The 19,232-nt window shown below is 44.3% G+C and overlaps 1 long non-coding RNA gene across 5 annotated transcripts in view; it reads right to left on the bottom strand.

Annotated features, from left to right (window-relative positions):
- The window catches only part of LOC110347378 (uncharacterized), a 114,147-nt gene that overhangs the window by 28,007 nt on the left and 66,908 nt on the right, over positions 1 to 19,232 (bottom strand). For all 5 annotated transcript variants that reach the window (XR_015451126.1, XR_015451123.1, XR_015451124.1 and 2 more), the window contains one exon: positions 16,794 to 17,354. This is a non-coding gene — a long non-coding RNA (uncharacterized LOC110347378). The remainder of the gene's footprint in view (positions 1 to 16,793; positions 17,355 to 19,232) is intronic.

Below are 19,232 nucleotides of genomic sequence, written 5' to 3'. Positions count from 1 at the left end.
TTGAGTTCACTACTCCTCTTACAATGCTAATGTTATTGATCTTCTCTTCTGGGTATTCAACGACCAAAGTTTAGAGACCAAACTGAAGAGGTATCTGGGCTAAGAAGGCAGCCAATATTTTGACCCTGGACCTCCAAAGTCAACAACAATAGCAAAAAGATCCAGGTCATGAGGGAACCATCTCCAAAATCCTGCATTTTTGGTGACTCACCCAACCTCCTGAGCAGGGAGGTTGCTGAACACCAAAACAGTAAAGATCCAACAAAAAGTGTGCCAAAGGAATGTCACCTGGAGGAAAAAAATCTCCCATGCTTTCGCAGAAGGCAACATGGTCAAGCAAGGCCGTGACATATCCTGATGGCTGACACTGACAGAGGAGCTAAGAGGCTCTGTGCATGGTTCCAAGACAGTACCTGTGGAGACTTAATTGACCTTGTTAGATAACAAGAGATTGACTTTATTTAATATAGGTCTCACCGTAACTTGGTCTTAAACATCCAGTAGAAAAGTATAACTACATAAGACAATAGTTATTTGAGTTCAACAAAAGTTCTAAGGTTTTTTTAGCCAACATTGTTTAAAAAAAATTATTTGATTTTTCATCCTTTTACAGCCTCAATTAATAAAAATTATGCTTATTATACACAGCTAAGCCAGTCAAACACACTATAGATCCTCACAATATCAGGGTCAAGCTATTGTTGGGTGTGCTCACTTTTCCTAAAAACACCTTCACATAAAACAAAAAGAAAAGGAGATATGTTGGGAGCAATGCTACATAATTCTAGGGAAAAATCATTAGAGTAGGCCTAGTTCTCCTGCCTACAGACCAGCTACAACATTCCAGACATAATTGCATTTTGGCCTCCAGTCACAACTGAGACCTCAGTGATCCCCAGATGCTGTAATGTTCCAGGACAAGACCACACCTATGGGAGATGCCAGAGAGGAACCAAATCTTCATCTGCATAGTTCCTCATTGTTCTTAGATTTCCACTGCCCCCCAGTCTTTTTACTCCTTGTTTATCCCAATGTAAAGTGCTGAACTCTGTATTTTTACTTGTTACATCTGTTTCCCCATGTACTGAATAAAAAGTGTTGTAAGCTAGGGGGCTTTTGTCTTTGCTGCCCAGAGCAGCACTGATCATGTTGTGCCCAGATTACGAAGTCCCAAAGACCACCAGGAGGCCGTTTCCGATGTAAGCACACGAGGGTCATTTATTCAAGCTTAAGCAGGGACTCTCAATTGTCACCGACACAGCGGATCAAGATTGAGAGCCCCGAGTTCCAAATTAGCAGGGTTTTTATAGAGGTTACAGCAAGCTTCGGTCATTAGCAGCCATATGATTGGTTAACATTTAGCAAGTATGAAGTGTAGAATTTTGATTGGCTAGGCTCATTGGGGGTTGAAGGGGATTACGTATAGGTTTTTACAAGAAAAATGGGGACAAAGGTTAGTGGTCTACTGTCACGTACTGATGGTCAGCAGACATCTTGACTCATGGTCATGACCACCTTGTGTGGATAGTCAGCACATTAACAGATTGTCCTATAGATAGTGGGCCTGGGACACTTGTTTCTAGGGCAAACAGATGGCTGAGTAATGAGTTTAGGAATCTTGAGTTACAGATCATGTCTTTTGTCCTAGATTAAGCACATTTAATCATTAATTTGAAAGAACAAAGGAGACTGCTCCATTTTGGACAAAATGGAGTCATTCTGGTCTCACATTCACAAAATGGAGTCACTTTTGGTCTCACAATCAGACCCAAAGCTCAGCTTCTTCTCAGTCTCATTTTTCTACCTTTCCTGTAATTTGCCATGTGCTGGCCTGGCTCGCAGGAGACCAATGTGGGACTGCATAACCTTTGTTCCTTTTCTCCAGCCCCATTGTGATTAAATGTGAGTTAATGGATAAAGATACTTGTTAGTTTTGGGACACTAGATAAAAATCTGTAACAGACCTAAAGTCCCAGAGTAAACTACTCAACTCCTCGTTTGCCCGGAACTGATGTTCCGGGCACCACAATTTTTAGAACAAGCTGCAAATGTCTGCTGACCATCAATACGTGACAGTCAACCACTAACCTTTGTCCCCTTTTCTTTAATTCTATATGTTAACTTCCCCCTCAACCCCCTATAAAAACAGCCTCGGATTCTGAGCCAGTTGCCTCTCTAAGCTATTTTGCTTTGGGAGTGCCGTCTGGCCAGACTAATAAAGGTCTGTTTTATTTTCCAACTTGTCCGGTGTGTTCCTTCCCGGGTGTTCTTCGCTGTAGTCAGCTCCTCAGAGCCTTTGGTAAGGCTCTTGGTCTTACATTCTGAAGGCACCGCTGGGATTCCAGGGTGTGCTTCACCAGTCAGCTCCTCGGAGCGTTTGGTAAGGCCCTCGGTCTTACACCAGGACTCACTGCAGAGGTTCTGGTAACATCCCCTTCCCCTGTTCCCTACACCTTGTGTTTTCTAATCCTGCTAAATTCAAATACAAGTTCTAGGGGCTCCTAGAGATTTCTTAGTATTTTCTCTGTAGATGATCATTTCATCTACATATAAAGATTTTGCTTCTGGTGTGCCAATCCTATCCTAGTTCTGTCATTTTATTGCCAGACAATTTTGGTGGGGCCTAGGTTTCAAAGTTTAATGGACAGATAAAGAGTAGGCATATCTACCCTTGTTCCCCACCTTAAGGAGAAAGCATTGTATCTTCTCCATACATATAAGGTGTTTTTGCTGGAAGTATGGAGTACATGTCTTTAATCTGTTGAGAAGGTTCTGTTCTACTTCTAGTCTCCTGATAGCTTTTACCATGAACAGCTGTAGAATTTAGTCCAATACTTTTTCTGCAACTAATGACAGGATCATATGGCTTTTTCCTTTCCTCTGCTAAAATGATGATTTTTTTGGGTGGATCTTCAATGCTGAACCAACACTGCCATCCCTATAACAAAACCACTTTCTACATCCTGCCAGATCTGACTTCTAAGAGTTTGTTTTGTAAAACAAATTTCTATGTTCATTCTTTTTTCTTCTATTATCTTTATCCAGTTTTAGGATTAGCACAATGTTGAGTTCCTAAAATGAGGGGAGAAGTGTTCCTTCTTTTTTCTGCTTTAATTGTTTGATATAATTTATCAGTTAAGATGTATATGAGCCTGCTGTTGTCATATAGGTAGGTTTTCAAGCTAGGAATATACTTTCTTTAATAGGTGCTATTCAAATTTTATATTTCCTCCAGAGTTAGTTTCATTAATTTGTCTTCCAAGGTACTTCTTAGAAGTTGTCATATTTATTTCAAAAAGGATTTTTGTAATATGCTTTCTATATCCTTTTAAATTCTGTAAAATCTGTGGTAATGTCTCCTAGATCTTGATATTGTAATTTAAAAAATGTATAATTGATATCTCGTAACAGGAAGAAAAGGTCTAAAGGAGTCGGGGAAGTGGGAGGGGTAGGGGAAAGGAAAAAAGGGGGAAAAAACATGAGAAAAGGAAAAAAATGGAAACAAAGTCTTTGCAAATAGGGAAGCGTGGAGGGGGTGAAGGGAGGGCAGGGGAAGGGGAAAAAAAGAAGAACCAAGAGACTCATGTAATGGTAGAAGCTCCCAATGATGAATGTAACTGTATTTTATACCAAAAATGTACCCATAAACTTAATGGGGGGGGGACCAAAAAAATTTAAATAAATAAATAAAAGTCCTCCAATTAAGCTAATTATAAGAATAGCTTAAAGATGGAATTAATATGTGAAAATGAAAAAATGGAAACAAAGTCTTTGTAAATAGGGAGGGATGGAGGGTTTGAAGGGAGGGCAGTGGAAAGGGGAAAAATAAGAACCAAGAGAGATTACATAAAGGTGCAAATTTCCAATGATGAATGTCATTATTATACCTAAAATGTACCAATAAAATAAAATTTTTAAAAATGATAATAGCTTAAAGCAATGATTATAATAAGAGCTGACACTGAATGAGCATTTGCTATGTGTTAGCATTGTGAAATTATTTTAATTATATTATTTGGAAGAAAAAAGGAACAAGTACTCCCCTTCCAGCACCACTCACCTTTGGGAAGAGAACAAGGTGGCCACTGGAACAAGTGGAGATGGGAACAGAGCCAGTTAGAAGGCAGAGAGCCCTCCACTAACAAGCAGCCTTCCTCTGAGCCATGTCTGCCCAGGCAGCTTCAGCCCCACCGTTAATGCAGCTCCACTCTCTGGACAGGACAGGCACAGAGTTTGTATACCTGAAGTTTTTGCTCTTCTGTCCATCATTACCCTATGTGTTAGGAAAATAGCCAGACCTTCCAATGGGGGCTGTGGTAGGTTGGAGCTGCATTTGGAGCTCACTTGGAGGGTTGCTGGGTGCATTTCAAAAACCCCATCAGGCTCAGAGCTGCAGAAAATGGGATGCAAGAGTCCAGGTGACCGACAGGCCAGAGAGGATGGGGGGTGGGAGAGTGCTTCCATATTAATTCTTGTCTCTCTCAGCAGTGCTAGATGCACCAGCTACCCAGGATGGAAGATTCTGGAGTTACATTCCCTTCTGCTCTGTTCCTTCCAAAGAAAATGACTTTCAGGTCCTAGAGAACAAAGGAGTCCCAAGTAACTGAGAGGCGTGAAAGGCCACTGGGGGCCCCAAGCCACCCCTTCCCCAGGGGAGGAGGAGCCAAGATGGCTGTGTGCTGTGAGTTTTGAGGAAAAGGTGGGAAGGAGCAGGGATCTGTGCAAACAAAAGGGTGGCAGCTTGTACACCTCCATCCACCACTGTGCAGTCGGCCTGCCCCTAGCACCCACCCACGGAGTGAGGCATGTAGCCCAGAACAGACTACGCAGACTGGGTGGTTCACACATGGGTGTCTGATGTGCCCTCACTGGGCAAGCAGCGGGTGCTGGCCCAACCACCTTCCTGCTAGAGAGCTAGGAGAGGGCCTATTTTCTTGCCTTATCCAGCAGGAAGGGCTATGTGGCTCAGGTCCTTGTTCCCTGTACTGTGATGTGGACCAGTGTCCCAAGGCCTGTGGAGGGCAGGCTCAGTCTCCAGTCCATGGTACTGTCAGGAAGTGGACGAACCTTTAAGGGACAGGGCTTCACTGGGGTCTCCCAGTTGCATGGGGCTTGTTCTTGCAGCTACTGGGAGCCCAGTGTCTTGTTCTCTTTTCCTTCCCAGCCTCCGTGAGGTGAGCAGCTGTGTCCACTTCACCTCCCACCACGGTGCTTCACCACAGGCCCAGGCTGATGGGTCGTGGGTGGAAAGCTCCAAAACCATGAGCCAAAGTCAAACTTTCCTCTTTATAAGTGATCATCTTGATGTCTTCTTACAGCAACGGAAAGTTGTATATACACTCCACCTTCAAAGGCAATAACAGCTGCACACCCTGCTCAGGGCAGCAGAGCTCTGACCACTGCCGGGAAAGGACCCATGTGATTGCTGGGCTACCCAGGTAATCCAGGCTGTCACCCCATCTCAGATGCTTAACCTAATCACACCTCCAAAGTCCCTGTTCCTTACCCTAGGTACAGGTTCCAAGCACCATGGCACCCACCATGCGCACCAGGAGCTGAAGTTGAAGATGACAGTGAGGTGATGACGTTTTACAGAACCATTCTGGTGCCTCAGCTTCCTCTACTCCTGAACCCAAGACATCCTCAAAGGGCCCTGGGTCCATGCAGAACACCCTCACCATGCATCGGATTCCAGATCTGACTCTGTAGAGGAGTCAGCTGGGTTCCTCCTGAGAAAAGAGGCCTGGTACAGAGGCCCAGGGAAGGCAGCAGGAAGGGATCTGGGGACCCAAGAGCTGAGGACAGGTGGCCACCAACCATCGTGGCTGAGGCACAACCAGCTGAGGCCCCAGCACTGTCCTGGGCACCAAGCGGCTCCCTAGATGCTGAGAATACAGAGAGATCTCACCATTTCCATGAGGTCTGGGCCAACATCAGATCCCAGTTGTTACATATTTTTCTCTTGAAGACAGCAGTCCAGGCCTATCTGCCCCCAAATAGGTCTTTCAAATATGATTAAATTGATGCTTTTGCAAATGAGCTCCTTTTAGCACAATTACAGGAAACTTAATATTCTATCTCTAAGATTTTAGGGTGAATCTCTAAAAGCAAAGAATATTTTCCAACACAGCCAAACCTACATTTCCCGCCTGACAGATGACAATGACCTCTTCCTAAGAAATAGTCCCTAGAACAAATTCCACCTCCCTCATTATCCTTTTCTATATCTATTATGGTTTGGGTCTAAAATGTTCCCCCTCCAAAGTCTCATGCTTGGAATTGTGGCCTGGTTGGAAGAGGCAACTCATGGGGACATGACCTGGAAGGATGTGTTCTTGACCCTGGCTCCTCCCTTCTCTCACTCTGCTTCCTGACCACCATGAGGTGAGCAGCTTTCCTCCTTTAAGCCCTTCTACTATTCCATTTCTGCCGTGGAGCCTGACAACCATGGTCTAAAACTGTGAGCAAAATAAACCTCTCCTCCTTGAAGTTGTATGTGTTCAGAACTGTGTCTCTGCCCCAAGAAAATGACTAGAACTATATCTTGACTTAAAAAATCTAGGGGATGGGGATTTAGCTCAGTGATTCTGCCACTTCCCTTGCAAGTGCAATATCCCGAGTTTGATCCCTGGTACCAAAAAACAAAAAGACAAAAAACACAACTTTAAAATTACCTGGATTGTTAGAGCATGTCCTAAAGAGACCTTGGGTACTTTAGGTAAAAGAGAACCCATATGGCATAAGGACCAGCCAGGGGTGTGTGCAGTGAGGGCTTGAGGCCAAGGACACCCTGAGCAGAGCTCTTGAGGTGGGAGAGGTGGGTAGAGGCATGGTGCCCAGGGATGGTGGACCTCAGCACAGGTTTGTTCAAGGTCAGGGACTCTGAGGCATCTGAATTAACAAGCGTCTCTAATGTTCGCTCAGGATACTCAGACACGCACACTGCACACAGAACAAAGCATGCCTGCCCTGTTTTCTGTTAAATTCTTTTCTATAGTGCTATTTCTCCAACTGAACAATTCAGGGCTGACCTCAGGATGCATTTGAGATATGGCCAGAGATATGATCTTTGGGTGGGCGTTCAAGGCCCACTAAGACCACGCCAGCCCTTGGTACTTGGCTAGTGGCTTCCTGTTGCTGGTGCCCAGCTGGCTACTGAGATAAAACCAGGAACTGGCTTGCCCCCATACTGCTCAGAGCTGGGCTGCAGACCAGGCTGCTGCATGGTTGACATCTTCCACCAGCATGGGCCCCCCAGTGCTGGGTCTGTCTGGGCTGCAAGCCTGTCAGGGGCCCCTGTTTCTGAGCCTCCAGATAATTCTTCCTATGGCCAAACCTAATTATCAACCACAGGGGTGAGTGTGCTGGGAGGCCACTCAGGGAGACAAGAAGAGCCAGGCCCTGGGGGGCAGGGAGCTCAGCCTGCCAGGGGTTCCTCAGAGTTGAGGTCCAACCCTCTCCCAGTCACAGGAAGAGTCAGACTGGAGTTCAGGCATGTAATGCAATAAGCAGGACCAGAGAAGGGTGGCAGGCCCACCCCTGCTGCCCTCACCTGTGGACTCAATTCAAGCCTTGGGCACTGGCACGAGACAGGGATTGGGAGCACCAGAGTGAAGGGCAGCAGTGTGGGAGGGAAGGAACAGTAATGACCACCTGCATCCCTGCCTGCTCCTGCTGTACCTTGGGTATGGATGCCACTGTTGCTACAACCCCCCACCCCAGGGAGCTGTAGACCATTAGCCAGAGGGCACATGGGCCAGCTCTCTGGGGACTACAGTGGTCCCCCTGCAAGTCCTGGTCTTCATTGTGGGGTGCAGCTCCAGAGGGGTCAGACTTTGTCCTCTTCTGTGCCTCACCCCAGGAACACACACACACACACACGCAGGTACACATGTGCACACATGCACACACATGTCACTTACACATATACACACACGAGTTCCTACATATCTCTTCAGTATACTCTAAATTTGACTACCTCAGTGTGAATGAAAAACACAACTTCATGTCTAGGATTACAATATTGGTGGGCATGTGTGTTTTTGTGTGTGTGCACAGAAAGATAAGATGTTTCACTAAGCGAGAATGTAGTCAGAAGTAAATATTGGAGGCTTGCATTCCATCACACATACGAAAAACAAAAGCAGTGCCAAAGGCATTCTAAATGAGCATTTGTAACTAATTTCCAACTGGCAGAAGATGCCACGAGTAGAGATTAGAGATAAAGCGTCACTCTCCACTGGAACTGGACAGTTCCCACAAAATTTGTTTCACATGCTCTCGAGCTATGATATTTAGAATCTTCCCCTTTGGTTCTTGACATTTGAAACACAATTGTTCAGCCTGGGATTTAGCTCAGTGGTTCCACCGCCTGCCTCGAAAGTGGAAGGTCCCGAGTTCGATCCCTGGTACCAAAAAAACCCAATTATTATTATTTTTTGTAAGCAATTTTCATACCAGCTTTATTCACAATAGCGAGAAATCTGAAAATAACCCAAATATCAATCAACAGAATGAACTATGATAAATGCATATAAATGGAATACTACTCAGCAACAAAAAAGAACTTCAGATTCTCACATAATAACAAAGATGAATTTCACAGATATTAAGTGAGATAATCCAAACATTAACTGACGATTTGATTCATATGGGCCCTGTGAAGCTCAAACAAAACTATTCCATTATATGAAGTCAGAAGAGAGGTTCCCATGTGGTGTGGGTGGGGGCATTAATAGATAAATGGCAAGACAGAAGCTTTCAGAATAATGAGGTTTTAGTTTTTGAATCTAGACAGCATCCATACAGGTGAATACACTTACGGAAAAGCTCATCCAACTGTGAAACTACATAATGGTAGTGACTAAATATCACTGTGAATATAATAATGTGCCAGAGAATCAGCACTGTGAAATACTTATGACAGATTTAATGTTTATTTTACCATAATAACAAAAAACACCCTGAGTTTTGGGACAAAAAAGAAATCCATCAGCCTCTCCACTTGAGATTCAAAATTAAATTCATTTTTTTTCTAGTTTCATTAAGCTTATTGGTACATTTTAGATACAAAATAGAGTTACATTCATCATTGGGATCTTGTACCATTACATGAGTCTCTTGGTTCTTCTTTTTTTCCCCTTCCCCTGCCCTCCCTTCACCCCCTCCACCCCTTCCCTATTTGCAAAGACTTTCTTTCCAATTTTTTTCCTTTCCTCATATTTTTTCTTTTCCCTTCTTTCCTTTCCCCAACCCCTCCCACTTCCCCTACTCCTTTAGAATTTTTCTTCTTATTACACAATATCAATTATACATTTTAAAAATTACAATATCAAAATTTAGAGGTCATTGCCACACATTTTACAGAATTTAAAAGGATATAGAAAGCATATTACAAAAATCCTTTTTGAAATAAATTTGACAACTTCTAAGAAGTACCTTGGAAGACAAATTAATGAAACTGACTCTGGAGGAAATATAAAATTTGAATAGCACCTATTAAAGAAAGTATATTCCTAGCTTGAAAACCTACCTATATGACAACAGCAGGCTCATATACATTTTAACTGATAAATTATATCAAACACTTAAAGCAGAAAAAAAAGGAACACTTCTCCCCTCATTTTAGGAAATCAACATTGTGCTAAACCTTAAAGTGGATAAAGATAATAAGAGAAAAAAGTATGAACATAGATAAAAAGTTTGTTTAACAAAACTATTAGAAGTCAGATCTGGTAGTATGTAGAAAGTGGTTTTATTATAGAGATGGCAGTGTTGGTTCAGCATTGGAAAATCCACCTCCAAAAGTCATCATTTAAACAGAGGAAAGGAAAAAGCCATATGATCCTGTCACTAGTTGCAGAAAAAGTATTGGACTAAATTCTACAGCTGTTCATGGTAAAAATTATCACGAGACTAGAAGTAGAACAGAACCTTCTCAACAGATTAAAGACATGTACTCCATACTTCCAGTGAGAATGCCTCATATGAATGGAAAAGATACAATCCTTTCTCCCTAAGGTAGGAACAAGGGCAGATATCTGTCCATTAAACTTTGAAACCTAGGCCCAAACCAAAATGTTCTGGCAATAAAAATAAACAAGTAGCAAAGGATTGGGAAGGTAGAAGTAAAATCTTTATATGTAGATGAAATGATCATCTACAAAGAAAATACTAAGAAATCTCTAGGAGCCCCTAGAACTTGTATTTGAATTTAGCAGGATTAGAAAACACAAGGTATATATAAAAATTCACGTCTATGTATACTTGCTATAAACAGAAATTTGGATATTGAAATTTAAAAGTTATGTAGGAATACAAAGGACCTAGAAAAGTAAAAAGAAAAAAAACATTGTTGGAGGACATTTATTACCTAATTTTAAGACTTCCTCTAAAGCTACAGTAATCAAGGCAATGTTGGTGTAAGGAAAGACATATAGATCATTGGAATAAAACAGAAACTCTGGAAATAGAACCACACATATATGGTCCACTGAGTTTTGAAAGATTATTAAATATTAACATTTTACAGAATATAAACTCAACTCAAGAGCAGAGGAAAAGATAGTGTTTTCAGTAAATCGTACTAGAATACCTGTTATCTGTATGTAAAAAAATAATCTCAACCCTTTATTTCCATACATAAAGATAACTTGAAAGGATCTATGAACCTAAATAGGAAAGACTAAAACTATAAAACTTTAAGAAGAAATTATAAGGGAAAATGTTCATGAATTTAGGGTAGGCAAGAATTTCCTAGGATACAAAAAACATGATGTATAAAAGAAAAACATTGATAAATGAGATGCCATCAAAATTTAGAACTTTAAATGACATCATTAAGAAAATGAAAAGTAGTCCTTAAACAGACCATATTTATAGTACATATAACCTATGATCAGAATATATAAAGAACTCTTACAGCTCATTTATAGACAACTCAATTAAAAAGTAGAAACAAGAAGATGATAAAGAGCCGGTACAGCACAAGGAAAGGTGTGAAACACTAGAATCAGAAAAATACTAATCAGTACAATCACAAGATCATATTATACACTCATTGGGGAGATGAAATTGAAAGTTTTAAAAGAGGGCAGGGGATTTAGCTCAGTGGATCCAACACCTGCTCTGCAGGTGTAAGGTCCCGAGTTCGATCCACAGTACCAAAAAAAAAGTTTTAAAAGAACAGATGTCAGCTTAGGTGTGAACCAGTTAGAACTTTCAAATACTGCTAATGTGAATGTAAAATGATAAAGCCATTTTGGCAAACAATATAGAAATTACTTGTATTACTGTTAAGAACCAACAGTTCTGTTCTTAAATTTTTACTTAAGAGGAATGAAAACACATGTTCACAATAGATTTGTATGTACAAGTTGACTATCCCTTATCTGAAATTCTTGGGACCGGAAGTGTTTCAGATTTTAGTTTGAAATCCACTTGATCTGCAAAGAGGATAGCTACTCCTGCTTCTTTTTCAGGTTCCTGTCACTTGGAGTATTGTTTTCCACCCTTTAACTTTCAGTCTATGAGTTTCTTTTTGTATTAAGTGTGTTTCTTGTATGCAGCATATTGTTAGTTCTTGCTTCTTGACCCATTCTGCCAGTCTATTTCTTTTGAATGGTGAACTGAGACCATTAACATTGATGGTTATAGCTGATACATAGACTTATCCTTGTCATGACTTTTTCTTTTTGTTGGATTCTCCCCCTTTCCATTTAATTTCTTTTTGCTCCCAACAGATTAATTCTGGCTTCCTGGGGTTGTGATCCTTGTTGTCTTTTCCTAGGATATTGTCTAAAATTTTTTGGAGTGCCGGTTTGGTATTCATGAAGTTCCTAAGGTGCTCTTTGTCATGAAAGTATCTTATTTCTCCATTTATTTTGAAAGATAGTTTTGCAGGGTACATCAATCTGGGTTGGAGGCTGTCTTCCTTTAGGGCTTGAAATACATCACTCCAAGCTCTTCTTGCTTTGAGGGTTTGAATTGAGAAGTCTGCTTTGATTCTGATGGGCTTTCCTTTGTCTGTAATTTGTTTCTTTTCTCTAACTGCTTGTAGAATTTTGTGCTTCTGTTGGCTTTCTAGAATCCTATTATTTGCCTATGTGTAGATTATTTTTTGATCAAGGATAGTTGGAGTCCTATATGTCTCCCTTATCTGTATGTCGAGTTCTTTTCCCCTCCTTGGGAAGTTTTCTGCTATCACTTCTGTGAACAATTTTTTTGTGTCATCTGCACTCTCTCCTGTTTCTTCATTGACTCCAATCAGTCTTATGTTATTCTTCTTTGCATAATCTAGCAGCTCCTGGATTGATTTCTCATGGTTCCTTACAATTTTAAAGAAATTTTTCTTTTCCTGGTCACTAATTGCAATCTTATCTTCTATATTTGAAATTCTGTCCTCACATTGGCTCATTCTGCTGCATAAGCTTTCAATGGAGTTTTTTCTTTTTCTTTCTTTCTTTTTTTTTCTTTTTTGTACCATGGATCGAACTCTGGTCCTTGTGCTTGCACAGCAGGCAGAGAAACCACTGAGCTAAATCCCCAGCCCTCAGTGGAGTTTTTAATCTCCTGGAAATCTGTTTGCATCTGTTTTATGGATTCCATTTGTTTCCTATGTTGTGATTCCTTCATGTTCCTCAGCTCCTCTATTTTTTTTAATCTGTGTCCTCTCTAGATTAATTAATCATGTCCTGCACTATGGGCACAATCTCTGCTGTTATCTAAGAAATTATTTCTGATTTCATTTTTTCCAGATCCTCTTTTGTTGCCAGTTCAGAGAGTCCAGGTTGTTGAGTATCAGATTGTTTCATCTCATTTCCCTTTGGGGTTGCTGTAGGTGATCTGGAAGTCTGGTTTTGTGGCTTCCTTACATGGGGGTGGGGGTTGCTGCTGGTGCCCATGTTGCTCACCTCCTCTGCTCTGGGAGTGGTGCTATGGCGGCCGGGAGTCCTTCTGGGCACTGGGAGCAGTTCACCTCCTCTGCACTGGGACTGGTGCTGGGAAAGTAGGCTGTGCACCAGCCTCTGGCTGGAGCGGTAGCCAGGGTACCAGTCCCACTCACAGGGAGAGGATAGCAAAGTGGAATTCTGCACCCTGGAGACAGTGGCAGCCGGTGAGGTCCTGAGGGCAAAGGTGCTCCCGGCCCAGGTGTCCCCTGAGCTCCCTGCGCGGGTCACTGGCAGTGCCTGGCCAGGGCTGGAGCACATTGCCCAGCTGCTCCTGTGTATCGTTGTGACTGAGGCTATTTCCTGCTTGGAGGTTTGGGAGAAAGAAAAAATACTGTACAAGTAACTAGAATGGGGTCAGGAGAAAAACCCAATTATTTATAGTTAGGATGCTTGAAGGCTCATCCTTGGAATTAATGACATTTTTACTTCTCAGAAGAGTCTCTGCTCCTTCCTGCTAGGCTTAGGACTGGGTGTCAACCAGGACCCAACAGACAGCAGCTCCAACAGCTAAATGCAATGTACATATGTTGAGCTCACCCTTGACCTCTGCTAGTGAAGGACATATCAGTGTGCTCTTGATGGGGAGTAACCTGAACTATCCCTACGACGTGAAGTCTAACCATCTCTGCACAGGAAGTCACAGCTATGTTACTGAATGAGAATGATGGGAATGATGTCTATGATGCTTTGATAACCGAAACAAATAAAAACAGCAGACCCTGCCCCTTGTATCCTACAGGCACAAGTGTAAATTTGCCTCTATAACTTTATGTTCTGCATAGTACAAGAACAGTGAAGTTAAACTAGAAACATGAAATCCCACTAAGAGCCTACTGAAACTGTAGGTGATTTCCCTTAATCTGAGTGCTTCGATTGTTTGAGATTTGAGAATATTCTTTACACTTCTAATTAGAAAAAATAAAGCCATTTTCATTGCAGATGAACTCATTGTTGAGGAGTCAGACAATAAATGAGAAATATAGAAATTTAATTCACCATGGAAGCACCAAAATAAAAATGAATATCATTGTGTGTTTTCTAAATTTCACTCATGATTTAGATGTCCAAGAAATGAGTGTCATGTACATGTCAGTAGAAATGAAGATGCAGAGAGACATTGACATTTGGGTACACGTCATTCTTCACTTATTTCAGGGGATGCCTAATCGTTTGTCACAGTGACAGGTGGTGACTAGCATGTCGATTCTCTTATGAAAAATTTAACCCTTTTGCAAATACTTGGCCACGGTGAAAACATGGTGGTGAGTACCTTTGCACACAACTCGTGTACTCCGGTTAATAATTTTCAATAAAATGATAGAAGAGAGAAAGAAGCTGCATTCCACACACATCTTGATATCTGCACATATTGTACATATCGACAGAGATTTTTAGAACATCTGGACCACTTGATGGCCCTACAGACAAGGTATTGAGAAGAAGAATAAGAATAAGAATTACTGGAGTGAGATCAGTTATTGCTCTGTGGTACTTACTGCCCACCAAGCACCATGTAAGCACTCAGCACATCGACTCCTCATCCTCCCACACCTTTGTGTGTGTCACTGAGCCCTGTGCAGATGGTGACAGAGGCTCAGAGAGGGTCAGACTGCTGGGAGCACAAACTTAACTACTGCATGTTTTCTCCAAAGCATAAATAAAGAGCAAAATAAAAGGTGGATCATAGGAAACAGGGACACAGAACTTTTGTAAATGGGAAAGAGACCAAGAGATGGTGGAGGAGGGGGAGAGGGAAGGGGAGAAGCAAAGAATGAAGATGTTTTATGTATACATAGCAACTCCCCACCACGCCCATAATCATTACGTACCTCGAATGCGTGCTAATAAAAATACAAATTAAAAAAGGAAGACATTAAAACCCAGAAAAAAATGTGGGTGCACAAGATGGCATCTCCTCGGTGACGCCTCCTTGTCTGGCCTCCCTCTTACCTGTGGGAGCCCTGGTCCCTGCTGTGACTCTGACCCGGAGACCCTGCCACCTCTGCCACCTAGCCCTAGCCTGGCATTCCACTAATGACCACCACCTTCTTGTCTCTGAGGCCATGATGCGGTCACTTTGCCTTGCCCTGTGTAGACATTCAGAAGTCCACAGGGGACTCCCAGGTCAGCCCCCAGGATAGCTCTTCCACCCACTCCTCAGTGACATCTCACTCCACCCTAACCCTCACATTGGCCTTCTCTTCAGTTCCCACAGCCTCTATGCATGTTTCAGATCCTCTTCCCTGGCTGACCTGATTGATTTCTAAACGACAAAGACAGCCGCCAGCTCTGTCCTACACCAGTCCCCTGGCACATGAGTCATGACTTTGTGGATGCCCGGGTGCCCTGCCTCCAGAACATGAGCAGAAGGACATCTGCTGGCTTTAGATCAAGATGCCTCCCAAGCCTTGTGCAACTACAGCGGGACTTGTGGAAAGTGGCCAGATCATGGGGCTGACAGCTGACTTGCAATTAGGAGGAGGGGCCTGGATGGAAGGAGATCACTGAGGGTGTAACCTGGAAGGCTTTATCTTCTCCTGGGCTCCTACCCTCTCTCTCTGCTTCCTGTCTACCATGAGATGAGCAACTTTCCTCTGCCAGACTCTTGTACCATCCTGCCTTGGAGCCAGCCAGCCATGGACTGAAACGTGAGCTAAAATAAACCTCTCCTCCTTTTAGTTGTGGATTTAGGTATTTTATTCTAGTGATGAGGAAGGGAAGTAAGACAATATCACTTTTCCTTTAGAGACCCAAGGAAGGGCTGGGTGAGGAGAGAGGCTGAGAGGGAGGCAGGGAGTCTTCCCTGGTCCCTCCCTTCTGGGGCAGTTCCTCTTGAGGTGCACCCTGGGGCCTCTCCAGCCCCTCAGGGATGCACTCTAGATGGCTCACATGGCCTTTTCAGCAATGATGCCCCTCCCACAAGGCTCCGAGTTGTGGAGAAGAGATGGTGTCCCCAGAACCAGGCAACTGGCAAATCTTTACTTAGCATCCAGTGAGTATTTGTTAAATTAAAGTCTAAGACTGGAGAAACTGAGTGCTGTGTAGTAACCAACATGGTCCCTGCCTCCCATCCTCCCAACATAGCCAGGCAGGCATCACTGCCCAGCTCAAAGTGAAGAAATCTCACCCTACAGGCCCTGTCCTGATCCGATCTCAGCACTCCTGGTGGTCACCGCTGTGGGTCCTCGCCTCTTCCCACCCATGGGACTTTCCAGAAGCCTCTCCCCTGCCCATGTCCAACACATACATGTGTCTTGGGTGACAAGTGTTGCTCTCGCTGAGTCTGAATGCCTTGAGTCAGCAAGGGGGTTGCCATCTTTGAGCTGCTCCCTCCAGCAGCCTCCCATCTTCAATTTTCAGTACTCAATTAAGCATTAGTGCAACTTACTCAGATCTGTAAGCTTTGGAGCCCTGAACTCGTGGACTCGCTGCCTCTGCACCCTAATTCCTCAGTTCCCAGCTGATGTCCCATCCCCCTTCCCCCATACTTCTCAAGGAACCCAAACCTGCAAGGCCGGAATCTCTAGGTCGAACAGCAAGGAGAGGCTGCAGCCTGGCAGTCTCCTGCGCTGGGTCTGTGTGGAAGGGATATTGTGAGTATTTTTAGGATAAGCACTCAAAGATGTGTTGAGACCCTCAGGAAAAAAGAAAAAAAAAGGATGTCTACAAAATACCTCGTATTATTTAAAAAAATTTAAACCATATGTTTCTGCTTCTTTTACTGAATCTTTTACAAGCAAGCCATTAAAATGCACTCCTCGAAGAGCTGTTTGATGTCCCCAGAGCTCCCAAGTATTTTACAAGCTGTTTTCCTTAGAAGCAAAAGGATATGTTTAAACTTACCTAATAGGTGTGGAAATCACCCAAATCTGAAGAATTCTTTTGTAACCTTTGACTTGGACCCAACAAATCGCCTGCCTCCAACTCTCCATGGTGGATGAAATTTATAACTGTCACGGTGAAGCCATGTGATTTGTGTTCTGGGTGCATTAGAAAGAACATCCCTGGAGGCAGCCAGGGTCTGGGGACACAGTCTGTTCCCAGGGTTCTTCTGCTGCTGGGTCTTGCCTGTAGCTGGGAGTCACCGAGGACGGGCCGAAAGCCTTGAGGCCAGCATCAATGACCCACTCACTGAAGAATCCCGCTCACCTCTGCTTCTGCAAGTTTGTTTCCACAAATAAATGCCATTTCTTTTTCCACTCTAATCAGCAGAAAATAATCAGCTCACTCACTGAGCATACTTGGGTCCCACAAAAAAGCAAAGCCGCTTTACCTCCTTGTCAGCCTGCTTTGGGTCTGAGGAGTCGCTATGATCTCCCCTTGTCCTGTGCAAAGGTGATTCTCATCTTGTGAATCTTGTGATTCTCCATTTCCACTTTCTGGGGCTCTTAACAGACTTGTTTCCTGTCCAAGGGGAGAAAAATAGAAGGATAGCTTTACCACCTCAATTTGCACAATGATTTACTCCTTACAAATGCCGCCCCCTGAGACACTTTGCTTAATTCTCACTTGTTATTCTGACAGGAGCCCTGGGCCAACTTCTGGCTGTCCTTGGCATTCGGAGATTAGTGACACCAGCTGAGGGGTCATCAAGGACAAAGCTGAGACTTTGGTTCCTGGATCAGAAATGATTGCATTTTTGTTGGGGAGGGTCTCGTGTACAGAATGGTTCCTGAGCTCTGCGGCACGGTGGGTCCACTGAGACTGCCTTGTGGCAGGGAGGTGAACGTGGCCGCAGCAGATATGCAAGAAGCTCCCTGAGGACAGCTGCCCTCCTTCCTCTCAGCCTCAGTCAGAAACCCCCTGCTCCTCTCCAGGCCCAACTGGAAACATAGGGCAGATCAGGTTCATCACACTTCACAAAAAACAAACCCGTCAAATGAAGAGGCTTCTGGAACTATGTAATTATCCAGGGTAGATTAGTCGTGGGCATCTGGTTCTTCTCACAGACCAGAGCTGCACTCAGCTGTCTCCCTGCCTATTCTACACGCAGGGAAGCCCCAGTACTGCAGAGTAAGGGCGACTCCCCGTGGAATGCAACTGTGTGCACCTTTGGAGCAGTGTGGCATTGAACATGGATGCTGTCTCTGGCTTCACGGATCCTCTGTCCTCCTGCCTGCCCTGAGCATGGTGGACTCTCATGTTCTCAGGTCCCTGCAGATTCAGAACTTCATCCTCTGGGCCAAGGCAAGTGCTCCTGTCCCTGCACCGAAGCCCCAGTGTCACTTGCCAGGGAAAGGGGAAGAGAGCCTCTCTAGGAGCTGAGGCCCTGCCTCCTGTGTACTGTCCACCAGCATTGCCTGCCACCCGTCCCCACCCTGCCTGCAGCCCATGGGAACAGCACCCTCAGATTCCTGCACAAAGTCCCACTTAGCCAGGGAAGGAGTTTCCACACCCCAGACAGGGTCACAGCCTCAGCCTCTCGGAGGCTGGAGTTGGTGACAGCAGGTCACATCATACCACCCTCACCTGTGGTCATCCTGGCAGGGAGAGAGCCAGAAGTGCTGTCTCTCTAGTCTTGAGTTCCCCTGTCGTTCACTGACCCTGTGCCCCTTGACCAGTCCCCACTGCCCAGTTTCCACAGGTGGAGCCTCCCTGAACCTTCCTGTGTGGTGCCAGACACTGATTATCTCAGTGACATTGTGTTGGAGGAGGGAAAGCAGTCCCCAGTGCAGCCTGAAGTCAGACTCACATGATAGCCCAGGCCTCTTCTGTCAGGTTGGGCTCCCTTGGGTCCTCCACATCCCCAGCCATAGCTGCACCCAGAGGTCTCGGGTGCTGTGTGACAATCACATGTACAGGAACCTGCCAGACCTGCCTGGCACCGCACAGTACCCAGGGGGCCTGGGGCAACTGCCCAGCCACATCCCACTTTTAATTCAGTCAGATGCCACTGACTTCCCTCAAAGACCCATTGGCAAGGATGACAGCATTGTGTGGGGACCTGAAGCTCCTGCATCTGGCACAGCCACAGACCTCACCTGCCCTCACATAGGGCCAAGGCTGCTTGGCCTCTCCCAGACCAGGCAGGTCCTTGCTGTGCAGACCGTGGACAGGAATATCCTACCCCCATCCCCACAGAAAGTGTAGAACAAGGAGCCCTTGAGTTGGCTCCTCCTGCTGTATCTCCCTTTATGATATGGATCCAAGGACTTTGGCATTAGAGCACACCCCATGGATCTCATTTTGACTGAGTTGCTCTGTAAAGGCCCCATGTCCAGATAAGGTCACATGCCAAGGTGGTGGGGCCCAGCTTACCAGAGGCCACTTGGCCTCTGACAC

The sequence above is a fragment of the Heterocephalus glaber genome, unplaced genomic scaffold (assembly GCF_053883595.1).
Source record: "Heterocephalus glaber isolate CG9 unplaced genomic scaffold, H.glaber_assembly_v1.0 deba00001195, whole genome shotgun sequence".
In the NCBI taxonomy this organism is placed as follows: domain Eukaryota; kingdom Metazoa; phylum Chordata; class Mammalia; order Rodentia; family Bathyergidae; genus Heterocephalus; species Heterocephalus glaber.
The sequence above is the reverse complement of the archived record's forward strand: the minus strand, read 5'-3'. Positions and strand labels throughout refer to the sequence as shown.